This window comes from Lates calcarifer, linkage group LG4, assembly GCF_001640805.2.
Source record: "Lates calcarifer isolate ASB-BC8 linkage group LG4, TLL_Latcal_v3, whole genome shotgun sequence".
NCBI lineage: Eukaryota > Metazoa > Chordata > Actinopteri > Centropomidae > Lates > Lates calcarifer.
This window is the reverse complement of record NC_066836.1, coordinates 2,386,513-2,395,712: the sequence shown is the minus strand read 5'-3', so window position 1 is coordinate 2,395,712 and position 9,200 is coordinate 2,386,513. Positions and strand designations below refer to the sequence as shown.

Below are 9,200 nucleotides of genomic sequence, written 5' to 3'. Positions count from 1 at the left end.
TAGTTTCCAGGTATTTGAATGTAAACGCTGCAGTCAGTTGTAGCTTTAAATTCCCTGAGCTGTGACATAAACCTGAACAGATATCTGCCACGTCTGCATCCTCCAAACATATGCCATATCTCCACATTCCTCTTAGTTTCATAATAGAATTGAACAAAGTAACACTGCCTTTTCACTCTTTTTGTCAACACTGAGGACGCTACCACCTTCAGTGTTAATGATTAGTGTGAACCAGGTGACTGATCCATATGTGTTCAGGCCATGCAGAAAAGCTTTTGATGACCTTTAAGCAATCTGAAAAGCACTGTTCACCTAAAGCATGATCGCTGTGAGCAGGGTTTGAACCTGCGCGGGGAAACCCCATTGGATTTCAAGTCCAACGCCTTAACCACTCGGCCATCACAGCTGTGGTTGTAGATGTGCCTCTGTACAGTACAGTGCAGCTGAAAGGCCAAGTAGTGTTCATTTAGAAGGAACTGTATGGACAAGACAAGTGTTAAAGTCATGCATCACAGTGAGCAGAACCTGGAGACCCTGTTGAACCAGAAACTGTTTCAACCTGCAGTTCTCACTTCCCTCTTGTAGTAAAGGCATCACTGGTGGCAGAAAGTGCAAAACAAAAAGCGATGATATTAATACTTTGCAGAACAGTTAGTCTGAGCCAAAATACTGCAAAGTCACTGGACGACAAAAGAGCCGTGCAGAAATAAGAACAGGAAGCTTTTGTCGCTTCATATTCCACAGTGCTTGTGTTTATCAAACCTTAGAAGCAGAGTTTCTACATCCAGCCACTGTTAATGAACCTTATTTAATAGAATAATGAAATTAGGCATGGCAGGGGGGAAGCGAAAAGCACCCGCTCGCTGTCCAGTGTGTGTGTGTGTGTGTGTGTGTGTGTGTGTGTGTGTGTGTGAGTGTGTGTGTGTGTGTGGTCTGACAGCTGTGGATAATCTCATTTGCTAAGCGTAATTAATGGCAAGCGGGTTTCATTTACTTGTAATGTGGACTGTCTTTCCTCAAGGGCAAAGAAATATGGAAACTTTTTCTAATAATTTCTCCATCGAATGCCTCGGTATTAATAACGATGCTTGGTTTATCATTTCCTTATTGGATCAGATTTCCTGGACCTTTCTCACTTATTACATCACTCACTTTCCTGGTGATGAAATGAGACTGAGCATTGAGAGGTGTTTCATCTTTTCGTAACTTACAGCCATTGCTATAGAAAACAGAAATTACCCATTACAAGACCTGGGTGGCCTAAGCTTACCCAAGAACGTAACTGTGATGGCGGAGTGGTTACGACGTTAGAAATCCGATGGGGCCTCCCCACACAGGTTGAAAGCCTGCTCAGAGCCACATTTAAACGATGCAAACTGTTGGAAAAAGCCTTCCTGATGCTTCATGGGAATGACATGATGCAGCAAAGATCCTTGCAGCTTGAATCAGTAAAAACCTTCCTTCAGTTCAGTTTAGTTTTCTTGGTCTGATCCGACACCATACACATATTTAATACCACTGGCTACTCTCTAACAGTTCTCACAACTAGCAGTTTAATTTTAAGGTTTTGGATTCTTGCTGCAATCACATATCTACTGTCACAGTGTTAAATAAATTTAAATTCTTTGGGACTTCCCACAAGTCTCATCTTTATATCTTCAAAAATATACCAACGTTTGTGTTGCCTTTTCCTTTGAATCAGCACCTCTAGATGTAGATATCATAGGTACGTTTCTGGTTTGTGGCTGTGATGGCTGAGTGTTTAAGGTGTTGGACTTGAATGGGGGTTTTCTGCGCAGGTTTGAACCCTGCTCACACTGAAGACTGCATTCATGTGTTACACTCTGATGAGGCTGTTCAGTTTCTACATGTGCTTTTTCTTCACAAAAAAAATTTCCAAAATTTGACATTTGAAATTGCCAAAACATAAATAGCTGACACTGGGCAACAGAAATAGATCAAATGCAGCAGAGTATTAAGAAATTAATATGAAGTCAACACACAAGAGCTGTGATGGCCGAGTGGTTAAGGCGTTGGACTTGAAATCCAATGGGGATTCCCCGCGCAGGTTCAAACCCTGCTCACAGCGATCAGAGACTCTAAATGTGTGTAAATAATTAACCCTATCTATTACTCTAGGCGGTGTTAAGTCTCTAAAGTTCAGGTATTGCTAAAGAAAGTAAGGATAAACCTTAAAGTCTCTGTGCAGGTTCAAACTCTGCTCATAGTGACGTCAAGCTTAAACAGTCATACTACTCTGTTGGATTGTCTCACAATGTCTTAATGGGAATAATGAATCTGAGTTTTATGACTTCTTGAAACCATCACTCTCGCTGACAATGACCCCACCCAGCAACTGGCCAGGTGTGGGGGTAAAACCTGCATCACTTTTGTCATGTACAATGAAGAGCAACACCTCTAGGAGAGAGAAGTACAGAGTGGTCTTCACACAGCTGTGATGGCCGAGTGGTTAAGGCGTTGGACTTGAAATCCAATGGGGATTCTCAGCGCAGGTTCAAACCCTGCTCACAGCGAAGACAGCTTCAAAGTTTTAGTTCTGTGGCGATAGAATGACAGTAATGAACGAAAGTATGGCTCCACTGGTTTCTCCACCGGAAACCTCTATCATCGGATTTGACTTAGACGCTGCCAAAACCATCTAAAAAAAAAAAAGATTTTTTTTTCTCTGTGTCTTGATCGTCTTGACTCTACTCACACCTGAAGTACAAATGTATGGCTGTGATGGCCGAGTGGTTAAGGCGTTGGACTTGAAATCCAATGGGGATTCCCCGCGCAGGTTCAAACCCTGCTCACAGCGAAGGCCGACTTTAATGTTTAAAGTGTCCTGTTTAAATAGACTCCCTTATGGTACAGACTTTAATGCTGCAGTGATAGATAGAACAACATCCTCCAAAAAGTGAGACTCCATTCATTCCTCCATCAGAAATCTGTATCATTCACCAAAAAACCTGAACAATCTCTTTTAGGTTTTGAGACCAAAACTGAATTTTTTTCTGTCTTGATCATCTCGACTGATAGTTCAGTTAAAGACATAATCTTTGTGTCTTGTCATAATCACAGCACCTGACCTGCTACATATAGCTGTGATGGCCGAGTGGTTAAGGCGTTGGACTCGAAATCCAATGGGGTTTCCCCGCGCAGGTTCGAATCCTGCTCATAGCGATGTTTATATCAATGCTTTGCTTCAAACCATGACATACCTCAAAGCTGCCTTCCTCTGTATTAGATTACTTGATGCATGATCTGTGCAACAACTACCAAAAAATAACTGCATGTCTACCAACACACACATACATACAGATAAACAATGCAGCAGATGAAATATCTACAGTCATCCAGTCTGAAGCTAAAGCTAATTTGCAGTCCTCCATCCCTGGTTAGGTCTTGAAATCTAGATTACAACAGCCAAACAATTGAGCTGATAAAACAGCAGAACAAATAAATCTGACTGTGTGCGTGGGTAAATGCATGAACAGTCAGGAAAATACAGAAACAGCAGTGTTTGTCTGTACTGATGTGGTTTTGGAGGCTCACAGCTGGTTTCTCTATGTGACGCGTGTGAAACCACAGAGACAAAGCACTGTCTACTATCTTGAGTTTGTAGCAAATCATGAAACTGATCGCAGAGCTTCCACTGACTTGAATGTAGCTGCTATTCAAATCTGGTCAATGGGATTCTCATTTCTCATTCGAATAAACAGCAGCCTCGAGGAAGCCTCAAGGCTGTAAATCCACTGCTCCTTTTGTTTGATTTGCACATCTGTCTTAAATGTTGAACACATTCAGATTCAAGTACTTTGTATATTCTCACTTTTAGAGCGTTAACTATGTTATATCATGAGCCTCTTTCCTCCCAAAAGTTTCAATGTAATCTCAACTGAAACCTGAACTGCAGCTGAACCAATAAAGCACATGAACAATTTTACCTGAAAGTTGCAGTCAGAACTGATAAACTGCTGAATACGTAGTGGACAGAGAGTATAGAAGCTTTCATTAGCCTCTGTTTTCAATAAACACTGCTTAAGATTTGTTTTGATGGAAGTTTCTGAGAAAACTCAATGATGACTGTAATTCAGACTGAATGATGGATTGGATTTTCAAAAGATCCTCCTTAAAATCCTGTTGACGTTCATTTTGGAGTCAATCTAAGAGAAGTAACAAAAAGTCTTTGTAGTGGAGCTGAGCCAACACATGACCTAATTCTTTGTTGCAAGGAGAAGATGCACGAAGTAAAAAAAAAAATGTAATAAATCAACTGCTTTTCAGCTCAAAAAGGATGTGAAGAAATCTGGTCTATAGTTTCCTAACTCAACATAAACAAGCAAAACCTTCCCTCTGATTCTTTTCATCTTTCATCTCTGAGAAAATATGCTCTGATAATGCCACACTCAAGCTTTGATCAGCTCTCTGCAGGTGAGTGGGCGTAGAGAGCGCAAACTGCTGACAGCACATTCGACTAAGTTGATGAGCACACAGACATTTGACCATAATGTGTATTGTTCACACCCTTTCACAAATATGTGCACAGACATGAACTTCTTTATTTACTGCTGGGGAACTTGGGAATTTGCCCTTTTGCATCAATGAAGCTTTATCTTAACCTATAACAATACATCATTATTTGTTGATTATTTTTTGTGACATTAATAAGAATCTGTAAAGAATCCAGTAACTACAGGTATTAAATAAATACAGTGGAGTAAAAATTATAATATGAAATGTAGTAGAGCACAAATATAAAGGAACAGAAAATGGAAATCATGACAACAGCTCGAGTGAAACAACCTCGTAACAAACTGTTGGAGAGTTGATGCTTGAGGGAAGATTGTGTTGCATCAGAAAATGTTTTTGAATTCATTTAGTTTCTTCTGCTGTTATCAAACCAGTGATTCTTTACTGTTAGTGTGTTTGCTGTAGGCAGCTGTGATGGCCGAGTGGTTAAGGCGTTGGACTTGAAATCCAATGGGGATTCCCCGCGCAGGTTCGAACCCTGCTCACAGCGAAGAAGTTTTACAAGGAACTAAAACTGAATCTAATATGACAAACTCAGAGTTTTCCTTTCACTGTCCCAGTGTGTTTGTCTCCACCCTCGAGTGTGTGTGTGTCCAACTCTACAAATAACCGCAGGCTGTTTCCTCCAGTCTTTACCAGACTCACACAAAACTGCCACCTTGCTAATCTGTTTGTTCCTTTGTGATCATTAGCTCCATGCTAACTCCTAGTTTACCTGTACCTCCTCCTGCTATCTGCTTTTTTTAAAGCCAAAATGTCTAACATTTGCTCAGATGGAAGGATTAGGGTCCTTTAAACTGAATATATTTGGCTTGTGGCCTGTTGGTGGGACTAAGGCCTTTTTCACTACTTTCTCACATTTCTTAGACAACCCAAATAAAACAATTACTCGAGAAAATATTGAACATGTTACTTGATGTGAAAATTATAAAACTGCAGCTCGAAACAAATCTTACATTTACTCCACAGTATATGTTCCCCTGAAATGACTGTGTAAATGTTCTGAGAAGGTTAGTTTCTTGTTTTATGAGCTCATAACTCACAATCACATTGTATCATATTGTCGTAAACATAATGAAGCTAAAATACCAACACATTCTGACCATAACTTTTACACAACAGTAACGATGTGTCACGACACTAGTCAGATATTTGCTCAAATGTAGGTGCAAGGTGATTAAAAGATGTCAGTCTACATACAGATTACAGAGTTGGAGGAGATGATTTGGCAAAAAAAAGATTAATAATTATACAGTTTTAAAGGCCATCGTGTGCATTTTGTTTGCACATGATCCAGCGACTCTTTCAGCCAGAGAGGGCAGTGAAATTACTGCATTACTGAAAGTTTTTATTTTTATTTTTTAAAATAGGGCAGGTAAACAGGCAGTGACAGCCTGAGTGCATCTGTAGAGGAAAATGTTAGACACCATCTGAGTATCCTAATGAAATGTTTTTCATCCACATCTGCTCGGTTTTTACTGTGAGGTTCTGGCAGCCAGGAAAAACACAATTTGTGTCACATTTTCTCTAAAATCTAAACTGATTTTGGAAAACAGCACTCAACCACATTTGCAAATTCACTCTATTTGCATGCTTTGATGTATTCATTGTCTTTTCTGTAATTGTTGCACTTGAGTGTTTGTTATTTCACTACAGATCCAAGTCAAATATCGTTTTCTTTCCCACGCAGAGAGAACTACAAAGCCTCTCTCAGTCAAAGCCTAAATTTAGTTCAGAGCATCACATTCAAGCAACAAAGCCAACCAAAGCTAAACGTCTGCTTTCAAATCAACGGGCTGATGATCATTATTTGGAAATGAGTGATGAAATTATTGCCTGAAACATATGGTAATGTGCAATGAAATTGCAATGAGAGATAATAACAATGACAGCGATAATCTATGGCAGGCTGTTGACTGCTGACAATGGCCTCATTTCAACTTTTAATGCCCTCGCCTGCTGCTTTACTGTCACTTTATCAGTTTGAAAGATTGGGTTTCATTTGTCTCTCTAACTGTGAACTCTGTTGTTGGTGAATTAATGGTTTGTTTTTTGTTTTTTTGATTCCGATTAGCATCAGAGCAAAGCTATGTAAGTGATTAAATTTAATCTTACAGTAACCAACAAAATGGTATTTGTTTAAATTTGGCAATAAAAGTATGTAACAAGTGTCTACAGTCATGTTAACAGCTCTGTGAGGCTGTACTCAGGCTGTACTGTTTGAGCTACATGCTAACTTGCAAGCTAACAATGACAATGCTAACATGCTGGTGTTAAGAAAAACACCAGGGTTATTTCAAGTCATCTTGATGGGACATGTATCCCACAACTCCTGAAACATTTCTCTAAAAACCACAGATGTCAATTGCAAGGCAAACCTGGAGGTAAAGACAGTGACTCACCAAAGTCAGTGAGATTCGTCCTCTGGGTACCACGAATGTCTGTACTAAATTTAATGACAACTGACCCTAAAGACCGAGCCTCAGGAGAGGAACATGGGTGTCTGATCCAAATGTCATTGAAATGCATCCCATACCACAATTGGTAAAACATTACACTGAAAACCTCATGTTGGTGCAGAAAAAACAGAGGGATTCGTCCTCTGGAGACCGTTGGAGGAGCGATCCATCCAATAGTTGTTAAGATATTTAAGTCAGTGCCACCCATAGAGTCAATCCTAAGGCACAGTTGGAGTTACAGTCAGGAAATCACCAAAGTAAATAGGATTCAACCTCTGGACACCATGAATATCTGTATTTAATTTAATGACAAATGATTCTATAGTTTTAAAGACTGAGCCTCATGGTGGTGCATAAGGTCTTATCATGTGGGGAACATGAACATTCAAACCAAACATCTTTGAAATGCATCCCACAGTTGACAAAACATTTCACCTGATCCATAGAGCCAGGTCGCCAAATATTCTCATACAATGAAAGTGATGCATTCAGACTTTTTTTTTTTTTTTTAACTTAAACGGTTTAATATTCAACATTTGGGTGTTTGCTCATGTGACACCACTTTGAGCAGAAACGTAATGTCACCTACTTCTGCCTTTTTCCCTCAGCAGACAATTCAGAATTGCTGTAGGGTTGCGGTCAGTCATGTGAAGGTTAAAAATCTTATGCACAGTACAATACCATGTCCAATAAATTTGGGTTTAATTATGTTGGATGACAGATCGGAGCTGACGTGAGGCGTCCATGTTAGATACATCAACTAATTGAATGAGTTTAATCATGTTGTCGTTTCATGTGATTTTCTTAATGCTACTTCTCAGTCTGTGTGAAGCCTCTCTGATCAAAGCTGATGATTCAAGTTCTGGTTTGTTTTTCAAATGCAAGGTCATTATTCACTGTGTGTGTGAGCATGTGTAGGCTGCATGTGTGTGTTTAGTATATGGATCTCTCGCTGTGATAGCTCAGGCCAAAACAAAAGTAATGAGAGGACCATTAAAGAGAATTTACTGCAATTTTCCTAAAAACATCTCAGACTGACGAGACATAAAAAAGACCCTTATCCAAACAGATTATCGTGTTGTCTGCCGAGTCTGCATCTGTAGAAGAGCAGCTGTTTAGGCAAGTTTAGAAAAGTCAGAACAGGGTGACAACAATAGAAAACCCAACACAGGTAGGTTATAATACTTTTTTTTGCACCACAACATACATGAGAGGTGAGTGAAGGAATCTTTTACACAGATGACCTGTAACAAAACAACGTCTTGGCAGCAGAGGCCTGAGTTTAGGTCAGAAATCACACTCTTCTCAGAGTCATAACTCTGTCAGCATCTTGAACAAATGTCTGTATAACTGCTTAGAAATCATAGTTAAAGGACGCTCCTTATAACTGCAGAACCTGCCTGAGAATTATCAGGTTTTTGTTTTCATTGGTATCAAATTAATCCAGACAGTTGTCTGCACACCCAAGAGTACGCTGACAACAGGAACAACTAATAGCTAATTCAGCATATTTTTAATGGTGTCAAACTGTAAACAAAGAATGATTCAAAAACCAAGATTCTGGTTGTAGCCCAGAGGTAAACTCGCTGGACCCATGGCAACATCCTTCCTATTTACATCCCCCAAAGCATCAGACTAGGTAATATAAGGAATTTTTAAAACTTGAGTTCTTAAAAGGAGGATCTGCAGTTCAGCTTGTACAATTTCATTCACGCTTGTTTTTTTTCTGTTTTTACTTTATTTCATACTGCTGAGGGAAAGGAAACAAACAATAAAAGCAAGAAAAGTCGATCCAAACACTATGAGAAAGCAGAAAATCTGCCGATTTACTGTAAACTTTCCACAGGCCCGGTGGGGATCAAAACTCAGACCTTGTCAGCGTTAGTATCAGTTCCCTTCACACCGAGCTTCCTAAGAAATGGGACCCCTAACCCTTGCAGAGTCAGTATACCACACTTTACCCGCTGAGCATCCCTGCAATTAAGTTAAATGGGCACACAAACCATATTGCTAATGTTTTCATGAAGCCAGAGCCCCAGAGAAGTGTGGAGATTGCAGAATCCATCAGTGAAATTGCACACTGACATGCCCCACTAAGTTTGACTGCACGATGGAGCTCACTTATCCAAAATGCATCCAATATACAGATATGTCCGAACGCATGACACATCATCAGAAAACTATACCGACAGACTCATCACAGGCAGC

The 9,200-nt window shown here is 39.9% G+C and overlaps 6 non-coding genes across 6 annotated transcripts; 5 read left to right on the top strand and 1 right to left on the bottom strand.

Moving 5' to 3' along the window:
- Window positions 1–324: 324 nt before the first annotated feature.
- On the bottom strand, window positions 325–406 carry trnas-uga (transfer RNA serine (anticodon UGA)). The gene has a single exon. It is a non-coding gene; the product is annotated as a tRNA-Ser (tRNA).
- Window positions 407–2,007: 1,601 nt separating this feature from the next.
- trnas-uga (transfer RNA serine (anticodon UGA)) lies at window positions 2,008–2,089 on the top strand. The gene has a single exon. It is a non-coding gene; the product is annotated as a tRNA-Ser (tRNA).
- Window positions 2,090–2,452: 363 nt separating this feature from the next.
- On the top strand, window positions 2,453–2,534 carry trnas-uga (transfer RNA serine (anticodon UGA)). Its single transcript has one exon. It is a non-coding gene; the product is annotated as a tRNA-Ser (tRNA).
- A 202-nt stretch (window positions 2,535–2,736) lies between these two features.
- trnas-uga (transfer RNA serine (anticodon UGA)) lies at window positions 2,737–2,818 on the top strand. The gene has a single exon. It is a non-coding gene; the product is annotated as a tRNA-Ser (tRNA).
- Window positions 2,819–3,101: 283 nt separating this feature from the next.
- Window positions 3,102–3,183, top strand: trnas-cga (transfer RNA serine (anticodon CGA)). Its single transcript has one exon. It is a non-coding gene; the product is annotated as a tRNA-Ser (tRNA).
- Window positions 3,184–4,941: 1,758 nt separating this feature from the next.
- trnas-uga (transfer RNA serine (anticodon UGA)) lies at window positions 4,942–5,023 on the top strand. The gene has a single exon. It is a non-coding gene; the product is annotated as a tRNA-Ser (tRNA).
- Window positions 5,024–9,200: the final 4,177 nt, after the last annotated feature.